This window comes from Furipterus horrens, unplaced genomic scaffold (assembly GCF_987537825.1).
Source record: "Furipterus horrens unplaced genomic scaffold, mFurHor1.1.pri manual_scaffold_2, whole genome shotgun sequence".
NCBI classification, from domain to species: Eukaryota; Metazoa; Chordata; class Mammalia; order Chiroptera; family Furipteridae; genus Furipterus; species Furipterus horrens.
Genome location: NW_028327172.1, coordinates 38,504,124 through 38,517,825, shown reverse-complemented (window position 1 = coordinate 38,517,825; position 13,702 = coordinate 38,504,124). Strand labels below are relative to the sequence as shown.

At 41.2% G+C, this 13,702-nt stretch overlaps 1 long non-coding RNA gene across 2 annotated transcripts; it reads right to left on the bottom strand.

The window, feature by feature from the left end:
• Positions 1-10,248: 10,248 nt before the first annotated feature.
• LOC150018168 (uncharacterized) lies at positions 10,249-12,778 on the bottom strand. Of its 2 annotated transcripts, none has more exons than XR_016509192.1 (3): positions 12,576-12,778; positions 11,738-12,025; positions 10,249-10,511 (listed from the first exon to the last, which is right to left on the bottom strand). It is a non-coding gene; the product is annotated as an uncharacterized LOC150018168 (long non-coding RNA). The 2 variants fall into 2 exon arrangements; XR_016509193.1 differs by having other exon boundaries at positions 12,634-12,778.
• Positions 12,779-13,702: the final 924 nt, after the last annotated feature.

The window sequence follows — 13,702 nt, the reverse complement described above, 5'->3', positions numbered from 1 at the left end:
TACCTTTAATTATATAATTTCAATAAATCGCATTTATTAATAGTACCATTGGTATAATCAAAAAGTCTTAAGTATTAGGATTATGTCAGGTTCATGGAGGTGTATACAAATTTTCCAAAAATCTCATTTTCTCTTGAAAGCTAGAATGTTATCATTGGTGACAAATACTGTCAGCTATTTTCCTTGTAGTGACAGTCTCATTTTGCTCATTTTTGAGATACCCAACTCTGAATTGCCATGGTTTGTGTGTTATTTTTTCAAGAACAAATGGTGTTCAAGTACTGGCCGGGTAGCTCAGTTGGTTAGAGTTGTCCTCATGCACCAAGTTTGCGGGTTTGATGCTCAGTCAGGGCACATAATAGAATCAATGAATGAATGCATAAATAAGTGGAACAACAAATAGGTGTCTCTCTCACTCTCTTTCTCCCTTCCTCTCTATCTCTAAAATCAATTAAAAAAAAACAAACAAACAAATTGTGTTCCATGAAAAAAGCAACTATTCAGCTTCCAACTCAAACTAATTGTACAAGCACTTTTCCTCACTTTTTTGGTATTTAATGAAAATGCTTTTATAGACTTCTAGTTTTGTCAAATAGAATATTGAAATTAATATTTTAGTAACATTAATAATTTTTATGGCTTCTTCAAGGGCTATCTTATGTGAAATTGGCTTTCCCCCTCTATCTGGTGATGAAGAATACAATGACTACTTGTACCAGTTAGGTGCCTAAGTTACCCATAATTACTTTTGTTCCATCAGTGTAAATGTCAACTAATAACATCTTAATATTATTTTATCTCACAGGCCTCATATAGTAACTGCTGGTCTGTAGGACTAGTACTGTATATGAGACAGTGAGCTTCCCCAGCCTATTCTTTTTTTATATCCCTGCTGTGCTGAACCTGATTTTTTTCCTGCAACTGTTTTGGGGTAACCTATCCACTTACTATCCTATCCTCTTTTGCTTGTGTTGGGTGCACAATTCTAGTGCCAATTGCCTTTTTTATCAGCTTGATCAGTAATATTTAGATATAATTAAAAAAATATACATCTGTTTATATTTATCCCACCTGCTTCATGTCTTCCAGCAATTCATCAACATTTCTTTGGTGGTGATAACATTCCTCTCGATTTTTCTAGTACTGCTACTTGTTTTTTCTTTTTTATATCTTTGTTATGTCAATGCATTTTTTGGAAGGAGAAGTGGAAAAAATTTTGGTTCCATTTGTCAATTTCTTAAATCCCGAGGTATCTGTTATATTTGGAAATAATGGAAATTTAGACTTTTCACCAATTTAAATGGATCTCTCCTCCAATTAGGTTGGCTTGAATAGTGAGGTTTTGGGTACTTTATGATTTGGATATGGACTCTTTATCTTTTTGTCAACTTTGGCTGTCCTGCCTCTCTCTAGAGTTCATTTCAAGGGCAAGGAGGTTATACAAGCCAGAGATGTCATAGTGTATCAGCTTTTCTCATTGGCTCAATATCAGAACAATGTTCTGTTTTTACTTCAAACAATTCTTCATTGAATTTGGCAGCAGGCGCCGGGCCTGGCTCTTAAGGTCCCGTTTAAAAAACGTCTATCCTTTTCAGTATGTTTTTATGACTTCACATTTCCTGGCATGAAATTAAGATAAAAATATATTTCTCTTCACCAAGTTCTTTTTCTTTGTAGACCCCCCCATACCCCGCAACAAGTTCTAAGTCAAACAAATAGGATAGAAATCTTTGTGGGAGAGATATTTATTGGAAGGAGGGTGGTTATAGCATGAGAGGAGGCTATATATCAATTGACAGAGTAATGCAGATTCAGGATAATGTCACCATTCACAATCAGCTTTTTTTGCGTGTGAAAATATTAGCAATGTATCAAAGTCTTATAGGCTAGGGAAGATTAGACTCATTGTATTTATATTGGCAATTTTTTTACTTCAACAGAGATAAAGTTCACTAAGATTCCTTTTGAGGGTTGAAGTTTTCTACAGTAAGTAAAAAATTCAGATGCCAGAGGTATTTTTCTCTTAGGATGATTTTCAGAAGGGGTATATTAATTCAGCTCCTATTGATAGTATCATATCCACTTTTTGTGCTTCGATATATCATACAGACATTTTAAAAAGTTTCTATTTGGTACTAGGAAAAAATTGTGTTGAAGCAAAAGTTCTTGAGGTGATACTGCTGCTCAGCTAAGAATAAATTAGTAAGCCAATACTCATTGACTGAATCTGGGTAAAGTGGCTTTGAAGAATTTAACATTTCTATTATTATTTTTAATAGTTACAAATACAGAGAGAAGATGAGTCTTAAACATTCATTTATAATACAACCAACATGGTTAATAAGAAGACATTATCATTCAGCATCCATAATATTAACAACAGCATAATTTTTCAAAGTTCTTCTCCAAGGGCATTGTGGAAAAGTAGATTATTGTTCAGCAAATATTCACTACCTCCCCTCCAAACATTATGGTAGGGCTAAGTAGTCTTCCCTTTTCCATTGATGTTGGACTTGGTAGTGTGATTTGCTTTGGCCAACAGTATGTAGGCCGAAGAGATAATATACGACATGTAAGCTTAGGCCTTACACGGAATTGTGTGCATCCCTTCATTGTTCTGGGAGCTTTTGGCCTCTGCCACAAGAAGAAAATGACCCCAGGTAGCTGTTGCTCTTTCAGCCTGAATATCCCATCTTCCGCATAGACCTGTAGAAGCAGACTATCCCAGTCAGCCTGAAGACCTGTAAATATGAGAATAAATGCTTATTGTAGCATGACGCTTTTATGGTGGTTTGTTATTCAGTAAAAGCTGATTTTTATAAGAATTCATAGCATTTCTTATACATCATCTAATTGTTTCCTCTAAGATATTAAAGTAGTAGGCACCGTAATTACTGGGTTGCTAGGTGAGGCAGAATTTTCAAAAATTTGCCTGAAACGTCTTCTTTGATCCATTGATTGTTAGAGTATGTTTAATTTCTATATAATTGTGAATTTTTCATAATTCCTTCTGTTATTTATTTCTACTTTCATTCCACTGTGGTTGGAGAAGATACTTTATGATTTCAAGCCTTTTAAATTTATTGAAACTTGTTTTGTGACCTTCAGCATATGGTCTATCCAGGAGACTGTTCCATGTGTATTTGGGAAAATGTGTATTCCGCTGTTGTTGGGTAGAATGTTTTATGTATGTCTGTTAGGTTTAGTTGGTTATTGGTGTTTTTTAAGTCCCATATTTTCTGTTGCTCTCCTGTCTAATTGTTTTATCCATTGAAAATGGGGTATTGAAGTCCCCAACTTTTATTGTAGAACCGTCTATTTTCCTCTTCAATTCTGTCAGTTTTGCTTCATATATTTTTGGATTCTGTTGTTAAGTATGTATATGCTTATAATTGTCATATATTTTTGATGGATTGACCCCTTTATCAATATATAATGTCCTTCTTTGTCTTTCAGATCAGAGGTTCTTTCTGATCTAGACTGGCAAACTAGATATTCAGCCTACCTCATTGCCCACAAACCTCTGCTTTAAGCACATCTTTCATGTAATAAATCTTTCAGCATTTGTTGCATGGAAAGGAATGAATAAGACTGATATTTCAAGGATGGAAATAAGGCTAGTGTGGCTGAACATATTAGTATCAAGTGGAGTCAGAGAGGTGGGCAAGGACCAGTTCATGTAGGGAGGTAAGGAGTGTGGATTTTATTCTCAATGAAATTAGAGTTGATTGGAAGGTTTCAACATGGGAGTTACATTTTAAAAAGGTTATTCTGGTAGCTGTATGAAGAATGAGACATGGATAGGCACAAGTGGAGGGCAGGGAGGACATTGAGCCTTTTTCTATAGTCCAGGCAGAAGAAGTTGGTGGCTTGGATCAGTGGGGCAATAGTGGAGGTGAAGAGAAGTATAGACTTTGGAGATATAACTTGGATATAAAGTGGGTAGGACCTGTTGTCACATTTATAGAGGGAATGGGACAGAGGACTCAAGGATAACTCTTAGTTTGTTTGTTTGTTTTTTTGGCTTGAATACCTGGATAGCTTTTCCTGAGACAGTTTTTCCTGAGACAAAAGAAAGGGGAATAGCAGATCTTTTTTGCTTGGGTGGTGGAGAATAAGTTAAGAGCATCCTTTTTTGGTCTTGTTAGTTTGACATGCCTATTTCAGACAGTCTTTCAAAAAGGAAGGAGTGGTCAGGTAGGTCAGATGGTCTGTGATATCAAATATGATGAGGACCAAGAAGTGACCACTGGATTGCCAATGCTGGGGTCATTGATAATTCTGAAAAGAACAGTCTCTGGTGGTGGGGGCAGAAACATGAGTGGAGTGGATGGATGAGCGATTGTGAGATGAGGAGGCGGAGACAATGTATGTAGATAACTCCAACAAAAAGTTTTCCTGGGGAGGGTTTGAGAAGTAGTTGGTAACAGTTGGTGGAGATTGTTTGGTTTACGGGAGTTATTCTTATTAAGTAAGATAGAATACAGTTATCATTCTTGGCCCCCACTAAATGCCTGGTCACTGTGGCAACCAGAATGCTCTTGCATTCATTTCCAAATTCTTCTTAGAAAGGAAAATTTTGCTTTCCCCCCCTTCCCAACTAGAGTATGTAGTATGTTCGTGTAACAATGCAAATGATCCGGTAAGGGGTGAGAATGTAGGAGAGAAGAGGATTAATTGCAGGAGTGAGGACTGAATGAAAAAGAGGATGAGATCTCAATGGGTAGGGATTGCCCAATGTAACAGAAAGGAAGCAAAAAAGGATGTGTGCTGAGTAGGAAGGTTGGTATTTTGTCAGTGGAAACAAAATGTTGGTTGAGGGTGTCCTGTTAGTTGCTAAAAAAAGAGGTGTGAGAGGAGGCTCAGTGGTGTGTGTAGGGACAGAGGTATTGGAGTAATGGATTTGAAGAGGGAGAAGAAGATGGGAAATAGTTTTGTATGGTAGAAAGTGAATATGCCAGGAAAGTGTTGCGAAATTGAAAGAAGATTGAATATCCATTTGAGATTTGATTGTTGAATGCAGTTCTGTGAATGCAGGAACTGTCTCTTTTTGGGGGGTGGTGGATCAAACCATTTTATTGAAGGCCTTTGGGGGAGGGTCAAAGGGCTGGGAGTGTTACTGGAGGAAACAGGTTCTTCTGCTATGTCTGGGGAAAGGACTTCTAGGGACACTCACAAGAGCAGCACGATTTATTGGAGCGAAAAGTGATAGTACTCTCCCAGAGAGGGAGAGAGTGGGCAGGCTCGAGGGCAGTGGCTGCCCCAAGGTTTTCATTGAACTTCCTTATATTTCCTTGGATTCAGGAGAGAGCAGGTTTGCTTTCAAACTATCCAATCCTTTCTCTGGCTTTTCCCAGGTTTGTACTTGTACCCACCCCCTATCCAATCTCTTTTCCCCAAATTTTCCCAGGCCAGTGCTCCTCCCCCTTGTATGGTCATCATAAAGCTGTATTTCCTGCCTACTCGGATGTTTTTGTCCTTTTCTGTTTGGCAGAATGATGCTGGTTAATCCCCAGTGTGAATGAAAAGCTCTTTTTTCTCCACCTAATCAGGCTTAATCAGGTGTCTGGCTCTGTTACCTCTCTCCTCTTTTGTTAATATCTAACTATGTAATTGCCTACTCTTAATAGGAAGACAATGAGATCCAATGTCCTCCGCCAGGCTGGGATCTCCTCAGGTCCACAGCCACCAAAAAAGAAACTGTTTCTTTTGTTGTGCGCAAGTACCTGCAGTCTTTGGTATGGTACCTTGTACTTAGTAGTTAATAAATATTCAATGCTTTAATAATGCTTGACTCCCCATTAAACCTGCCCTTTTGGAAGACAGCTGTATTCTTTACCAGTGTTCCATACTCCTTGCCTTCCAGACACCTTCAACATTTATTCATTCATTCATTCATTCATCCACCCATCCCCCTGTTCTGAGATCCCTGCCTTCTGCAGGTCTTATGCTATCTAAGTGGCAAGAGCTAAAATACATTACTTCCTCCAAGAATTAACTTTCAAGCTCAATGTTCTCAATCACTATAACAGGGGTGTCAGGCATGGTGCCAGACCCTTTTCTTGTACCCGATGACCAGGGCATTCATTCCCACTTAGATATGACCTCAGAATTCTTTTGAATATGGTGTTCTAGGCAGAGCTGGCTGGTGAGATGAAACCATTGTGGTGTGCTTCCACTACTCTATTCTGTCCTCTAACTTTATTCATAACTTTTGCTTAGATGGGTCCTTCAAAGCAGGATTGTCCTTAGAAATACTGATGAGTGCTACCTGGGCTCAAAGAATTCACTTAACTTTTTTTTTTTTTTTTATTGCTTATCAAATCATTAGTGTCTTGGAAATAATAATACTAGACAAGAAGAAAACTCAGACTCACAAAGATGTGACTTTGAACAATCTTTCCATTATACCCACTGGGCCCAAGTGTGGCTTTCCTTAACTAGAGATCATATCCCTTTTCTTTTTCTTTTTTATTGTTATTCTGTTACAGTTGTCACAGTTTTTCCTCCTTTGCCCTCCTCCACCCAGCCCACCCCCCGCTCCCACAGTCAATCCCTACATTGTTGTCCATGTCCGTGGGTCATCCATGCATGTTCTTTGACTTGTCCCTTCCTCTTCTTTCCACCAGTATCCCCCCACCCTCTGGCTGCTTTCAGTCTGTTCCATGTTTCCATGTCTCTGGTTCTATTTTTCTCATTAGTTTATTTTATTCATTAGACTCCTCTTATAAATGAGATCATATGGTTTTTGTCTTTCATCACCTGGCTTATTTCACTTAGCAAAATACTCCCCAGTTCCATCCATGCTGTTGCAAAAGGCAGGAGTTCCTTCCTTCTTTCTGCTGCATAGCATCCCATTGTGTAAATGTACCAAAATTTTTTGATCCACTCATCTACAGATGGGCACTTAGGCTGTTTCCAGCACTTGGCTATTGTAAATAACACTGCTATGAACATAGGGGTGCATAAATTCTTTTAAATTGGTGTTTCGGGATTCTTAGGGTATATTCCCAGCAGTGGAATCACTGGGTAAGAAGGCAGTTCCATTTTTTATTTTTATTTATTTATTTTTAGAGAGAGGGGAAGGGAGGGAGAAAGAGAGGGAGAGAAACATCAATGTGTGGTTGCCTCTTGCATACCCCCAACTGGGGACCTGGCTCACAACCCAGGCATATATCTTGACGGAATCGAATCGAAGACCCTTTGGTCTCACTCAATCCACTGAGACACACCAGCCAGGGCCATTTTAAATTTTTTGAGGAGATTCTATACTGTTTTCCCACAGTGGCTGCGCCAATCTGCATTCCCATCAACATCCTCGCCAGCACTTGTTGTTTGTTGATTTACTGATAATAGCCATGCTGACAGGAGTGAGGTGGTATCTCACTGTGATTTTAATTTACATCTCTCTGATGGCTAGTGATGTTGAGCATCTTTTCATATGTCTATAGGCCACCTGTGTGTCCTCCTTGGAGAAGTGTCTGTTCAGGTCCTTTGCTCATTTTTTAATTGGATTGTTTGTCTTCTTGGTGTTGAGTTGTATGAGTTCATTATATATTTTGGAGATTAAACCTTTGTCCCATGTATCATTGGCAAATATGATTTTTTTCTCTCTTGGCCCCACACTCTTCATTTCCTAAACTCCAGAAGCACTGAAGCAAAGGAATCCTTTTGCTCCTTCTTTCCTCAGAAGAGCTGATATCCAAGTGTCTTTCTGGATCAAGAGAACTGTGGTGGAATTGTATCACAAAGGAGTTATTAGTGGGCGTACGAGAGACACACAAGTGGCTCAGGAGGCCTGTCCTCCAGGCAAATGCATATTTCTGGACTTCAACCAAAGCAGCATCTGAGGCTGTATTGAGAAAACTGACAAGGAAAGCCAAACAGCCTTAGCATGTCATTGAATGCCAACCTGTTCATTAAAAAAGACACATTGAAGGCTCTCAAAATATAGGGTTGGGGGACGAGGTAACTAACATCTACACTAGTTTTCTTGGTAGTGATAAAGGGCTGAGATTTACTGGGGTAGTGGTCCATGCTTTTACCTGCAAAACAACTTATTCATGGCAGAGCCAGTCATGATAATGGGGGCCATCTATAAAAAAGATTCCCTGCTAAGATATAGGGGTTTCATGTGGTATCAGGCTAAGTGTTCTAAGCATTTACAGCTCTGTGATGAGGCTGCTATTTTCCCATTTTATGTTTGTCCTTCAACTGATGTCGTTTTTTCCAAAGCATTATGATTTTGGCCTTGTCATTTCTGCCACTAGGCTGCTTCCAAATTGTCCACTCTTGGCAATGTTTAATGCCTTGTCCTCTGTCCTGCTGTCAGGGGCAGCTCATTTAAGCTGCAAAAGGGGCCTGCTTTATTGCTCGGCCAGCCACAGTCTAAGATGCTTTATGACATTTCAAAGTGAATCGATGATAGAAATTTCAATTTGTTTCAGGAGAGAATTGTCAACAGACCCAGAGCTCAGAAAATGATGAAAGACATTCTTATTGCTGTTTCAGCATGAATTTATTCTCTGAAATGTATCCTTACTTATAGGTAGCTGCTGCTTCTGAAGAATGCTTGGATAGTCTAACATTTACCGATGATTGGATTCCTTCTTATCTACTTTGCTAAATGTGGTGATCATAGGTTGTTTTTGTCTGTCCCTTTGAGGGACTACCTCTTCCCTACTCTATCTGTGGTTTGAATGGAGCTGATTTCAGACCTTTGTTTCAGGGGTGGACATGTGACACAGGCCCGTCCAAAAAGAAATGTGGATGTGATTTAGGGATGGGCATGTTAGCTGTGTCAGTCAGGATTCTGGAAACAAATGAAACTCTCATATTGGGTTATCAACCTTCCCAGAGAGTCATGGACAGAGTATAAGAAAACCATAAGAGATAGTGCCATTCCTGAGGTTACATATAGTGGGTCATTGCTACCACCCAGAGGTTGTAGCAGCAAGATTGAAAAGTTATTACTGGGACTGAAAGAGGGAAAGATGTGTGTAAAGAGCTGAGGAAGAACCTGTAATTACTGGCCAAGAGACACAGCTAACCCATTCAGACCCTTGCAAAAGGATCTGGGGAAGATAAGCATCCTGACTTCATTTGTCTCTTTTCCTCAAGTCTCCTGCTGATCACCCGACTGAAAATACCCAAGGGAAGACATAGGGGAGGAGAACCATTGATGCATCTGCACAGGCCAGCCTCCCAGCTACAAAGGAGGGAAAAGGGTTGAAAGTCAAGCTGAAGATGTTCAGCACATAAGTAATTTAGGCCAGCTGAGAGCCAGTCCTGGAACTTTTGATGGCACAACTGGGAAATATTTAATATCCACTAGGATTTCTGTGCAAAATAAGCCTGGAGCCACTGGTGATCATCTTGTCATCACTCTGGAGAGAGGATAGCAAAACAAAGAGATGGGGACAAATTCCTGATGATGCTATTTGAACACTTGGATCCAGTGACACTTGAAGGCTACCCTTAGAATTTTCAGCTAGAAGCCAATAAATTTCCCTTTACTTCAGCCAGTCAGGTTTTTGTGGCTTGCATCTGAAAGAGGCCTGATGAATGCATTGTGTGCACAGTTCAGCATACATACTGCAGAACTCAGCTCATAGAGCCATGACGAAGGTCCCATGCCATTCCTAGCAGTGGCTCCAGCCTCATTCATTGCACAAAATCTTGTGTCCTTGGTCTGTGCAGGTCCTGGCACCTGTTTTTCCATAATCCTCTTCAGTTGCAGCTTGTTCCTTGGTAGTCTTAGCTAAGATAACCAGGATATCAGTGGCCCAGATATATCATTATGCAACATCTGGAATTTTATTAATTCATTGTATTTGGGAAAGACAATGTTTCAAAATATGGGTGAAAAATAATACAGAACTCTCTTGGTAGGGAAAAGGGGCTAAAATGAATATATTCTAAGGGTGGATGATTTACTGTATTGAGATTTTGAAATGTGTGCAAAGTTGGTAAATGTTTGGCCAGATCAAATAATTTCATGAGAGAATTATTTTAGCACAAGGGTAAGGTCAGTATATGTGCTCAGATTTCACTAATATCTGTTCCGAGAGCTATTTAGCCTCAGAGGACATCTGATAAGTCTGAGCATCTTTGATAGGTGGTGGGCCCTTTGTTTACAGGGAGCCATCTTCTGAGAGAAGGGGAGAGAGAGAGAGAGAGAGAGAGAGAGAGAGAGAGAGAGAGAGAGAGAGAGTTTGGATAACAAAGTCACTTTTAATATGCTTTTTTATGCTTTTTACCAGCAGGGAAGAAAAGAGAAACAGTTCATAGACAGAAAACAAGGAAGGTTCATTCAGTACCCTTCAGAGCATTCCCTCCTTCTGTATGAAACAGAGGGTGAAAAATCCCATGTGTAATTTCAGGGCTGGGGGTTGTGGAAGGGCTAGAGCAGAGAGTAGCAGAGCTGACAGAGCATAAAGTTGGATCCAGGCTCTTCCATTCATTAGCTGAGAGGTGATCTTGGTTTAATCCCCTCAAGTTCCTGTTTCCTTCTATGTAAAATGGGGATAATAATATTTTATTCAGAGGATTAAATGAGATTGAGTGAACAATGCTTCTAATGCACTGCTTGGTAAATGTCTTTATGAATGGCCAAAACAACATCAACAATGACAAGTCTGGGCTGCCCAGGCTGAGTCGTAGCCCAGCAAAGATTTGCTCTGAAGCCAGCACGATGCCAGACGCTCAACAACAAATGCTAGTTCCTTTCTTCCTCTCCCTGCTTTCTCCCGGTGTGTCACCCCTCAGGCACATAAGAGTCGTCTACTAATTGAGCAGGGAGGCATGGGATAATAAAAGCAATTACAGCTTTACACAGTCTCGGTTTGCCTCTTTGCCCCAGTAACCCCATCTCTAAGAATTAGGTGAAGAAATAATCTAAAAGAAAGAAAAAGTTCTTTGTGCTATGATGTTTACCACAGAATTATTTGTAATGATGAAAATCCACCAATATCTAATAATGAGACCAGTTCAATTACAGTAATTCAACTAAATGGGCTCTTTTGCAGCTATCGATGGTAATTTCAAAGACAATAGAGCAACATGGAAGTTGCTTATGATTTAATGTTAAATCAAAAGGTATACACAGATCTGTACCTATACTAGGATGCAGACTTATATTGATATGAGGGAGACTCTGTTCCCTAGGTGCTTCATTTTTGTCATCTTTACACACTGAGTTTGTATTCAGATGGGGACATTCTCTAACCTTTACAACTTAATTTATTTATTTTTGACCAGGTGTGAATATTTATTATACATAAACCTTACCAAGGTCAGTAGAGAGAGCACCACAAAATAAAGACAATTTGATTCTTTGGAAGTGACAGAAATGATGGTAATTTTGATAATGCATTTTAACTTCTGTTGAAGAGCACAATAAAAATTAATGATCATTTAAGAATTATGGAATGATTGTTCTGCTCCTGTTTTACTTTGTTTTGGAAAAATAAATTATTGGATATAAATTATTTAGAGTCAGGTCTGACATAGAGTAAGTAATTATAAATGAGAGCTGTAGCATCAACATTTATTGCATGTGAGGTACCATTCTTACATGAATAAACTCATAATCCTCATAACAATACAGTGAGGGAGGGGCATTAGTATCCCAATTTTAGAGATGGAGAAACAGGCATGGAAAAGTTAAATCTAAGGTCATCTGACTAGTAAGTGGCAGGGCTGGAATTACCCTGGGGACAAAAGTCTTGCTCCTTACCTTTCCAAATGGCTCATGCTCATAAGCAAAGCTGCTACCTGCAGGGCTTATGGAAAAGAGAACCAGTGGTCTGCTGAGATTAGGAGAAGATGATCTTTGGGTCCCTGGGTCTCCAGAGAGGGGGGTGATGAAGGCTGGAGAGGAGGAAGAGGGGAGCAAGGGCTGGCTCTGGCCCTTGTTTTTGCACCTTCTGGGGTGAAAGGCACACGGAGAGGCTGGGAGCTGGGGAACCCCGGGTGGGCTTGTTTGTTCACTGGTGGAGGAAAAACATCTGCGACAGACATCACCCTGAAGTCAGACATGGGAACAGGGAGACAAGGAAAAGGGTCTGAGTCATATGGGGTCACTTTTAACTTCCAGGGTCTTATAACCAGCAGGTTGTGTGAGGTATCATCGGGCACAAATTACCCTCCCCCTACCCATGCCCACAATTTAGAGAGTAGGAAATAAAGGCCTGAGATGGCAAGTGCCTTGCCGCCTACTCCCCCTCAGTCTGTTCCTCATAAGTAACCCCCAAATCCACAAACAGAAATCCCAGACAGTTGCGAGACTCTTCCCAGTCCTTGAACCCTGTCAGGGCTCCACCTGGGGCAGGGTTTCCCTCTCCTTTCAGACCTTCACTCCCTCAGAGGCCTGACAGTCTCCCCTACTCTGATCTCAAAGAGATAGTCCGGGTAGTGGGCCTGGTGTAACCTGAGCAAGGCCAGCATGAAATCAGAAGCTGAGCCCAGGACAGTGCTGTCATAGGAAAGGGAAGGACTCTAGGAATCAGAATCCAAGTTGGATCAGGGAGCCCCCCAATGTCTGGTGCTGGACGGCCATAGGAACAAATCCTTACCTTCTGCCTTTCCTGGGAACAATTCCAGCTAAGGGAGTTTCCGGGGGCTGGGGCTCACCTGAGACTGAGAGTGAAGCCAGCGCTGCAGGAGCAAGTTGAGTCAGAAACATGTGAGAAGCTATGGTCTAAAAAGGGAAGTCCAAAGGGTCACAGAAGTGAAGAGACCAGACACAGTTATGGCAGCTGGGATATGGAGCCAGGAATCTGAGAACCAGGGAGGGGAGAGCAAAAATAGTAGGTCCAGGGTAAACAGGATTGGACTAGAACAGGTGATGCTGTGGCTCACCCTGGCGGGCCAGCTGGGCATGGTGGGCATGTGGGTCTGCTAAATTTAAAGGGCCAGAACAGACATCAGTGTCTAGTGACATGGATTCAGCCTGGGAGCCTCTTGTAATAGTTCAGGCTGGATCTGAGATGGTCGGCCACAATTTGCCCTGGGCCTGCTGGTGGACCAGGCCGAGTCTATGGGGTAGGAGAAGGCAGTGCTGGAGATAAGGACAAATCCTGATGGGTGTCTGAGTGCTAGGACCTGGGCACTACGGGGCCTGCATGCTCAAGCCTGCCTGAGAATGTAGGGCAGCAGGAGAGAGTGGCTGTGGCTGATGAGTCACAAGTCCCAGATGTGGAGCAGATGCTTTGGGCTACTTGTCAGCAGCTTTGACCATGCCTGGAGCAGCTGTCAGGTCAGGCCACCAGCCCCATTCCTAACACAGAGAAAGCCTAAGAACTTTCTTCTCTGTGAGTGTTCCCTCTTTGAAATGTTTCCTTGCCCCATAGAACCACATTTGGGTGAGCAAATGTATTCTCAGAGTGAGGATCTGCAAGTTGATTTTATGACGCATCTAAGCAGAAGGTGAACTACCCAAGTCATTAACTCATTCCCCTTGTGGGTGGATTCTGCAGTGAGCTGTTCATCTGAGCCATGGAGCAAGTTTCTCTAGCAGACACAGACCTGTCTGTCAGTGTACATTTGGCCGCTCAGATAAATCCTTGGCACCTTACAGGCTGTCCCCGGTTCACCTCTAAGGCCACGTGCTTTCTCTTGCAGGCAACTTTGCGAACTGCTTCCTGGAACAGGCCAGGACACAGGGACGATGGGGCCTAGAACACACATCTGGATGCTTCAT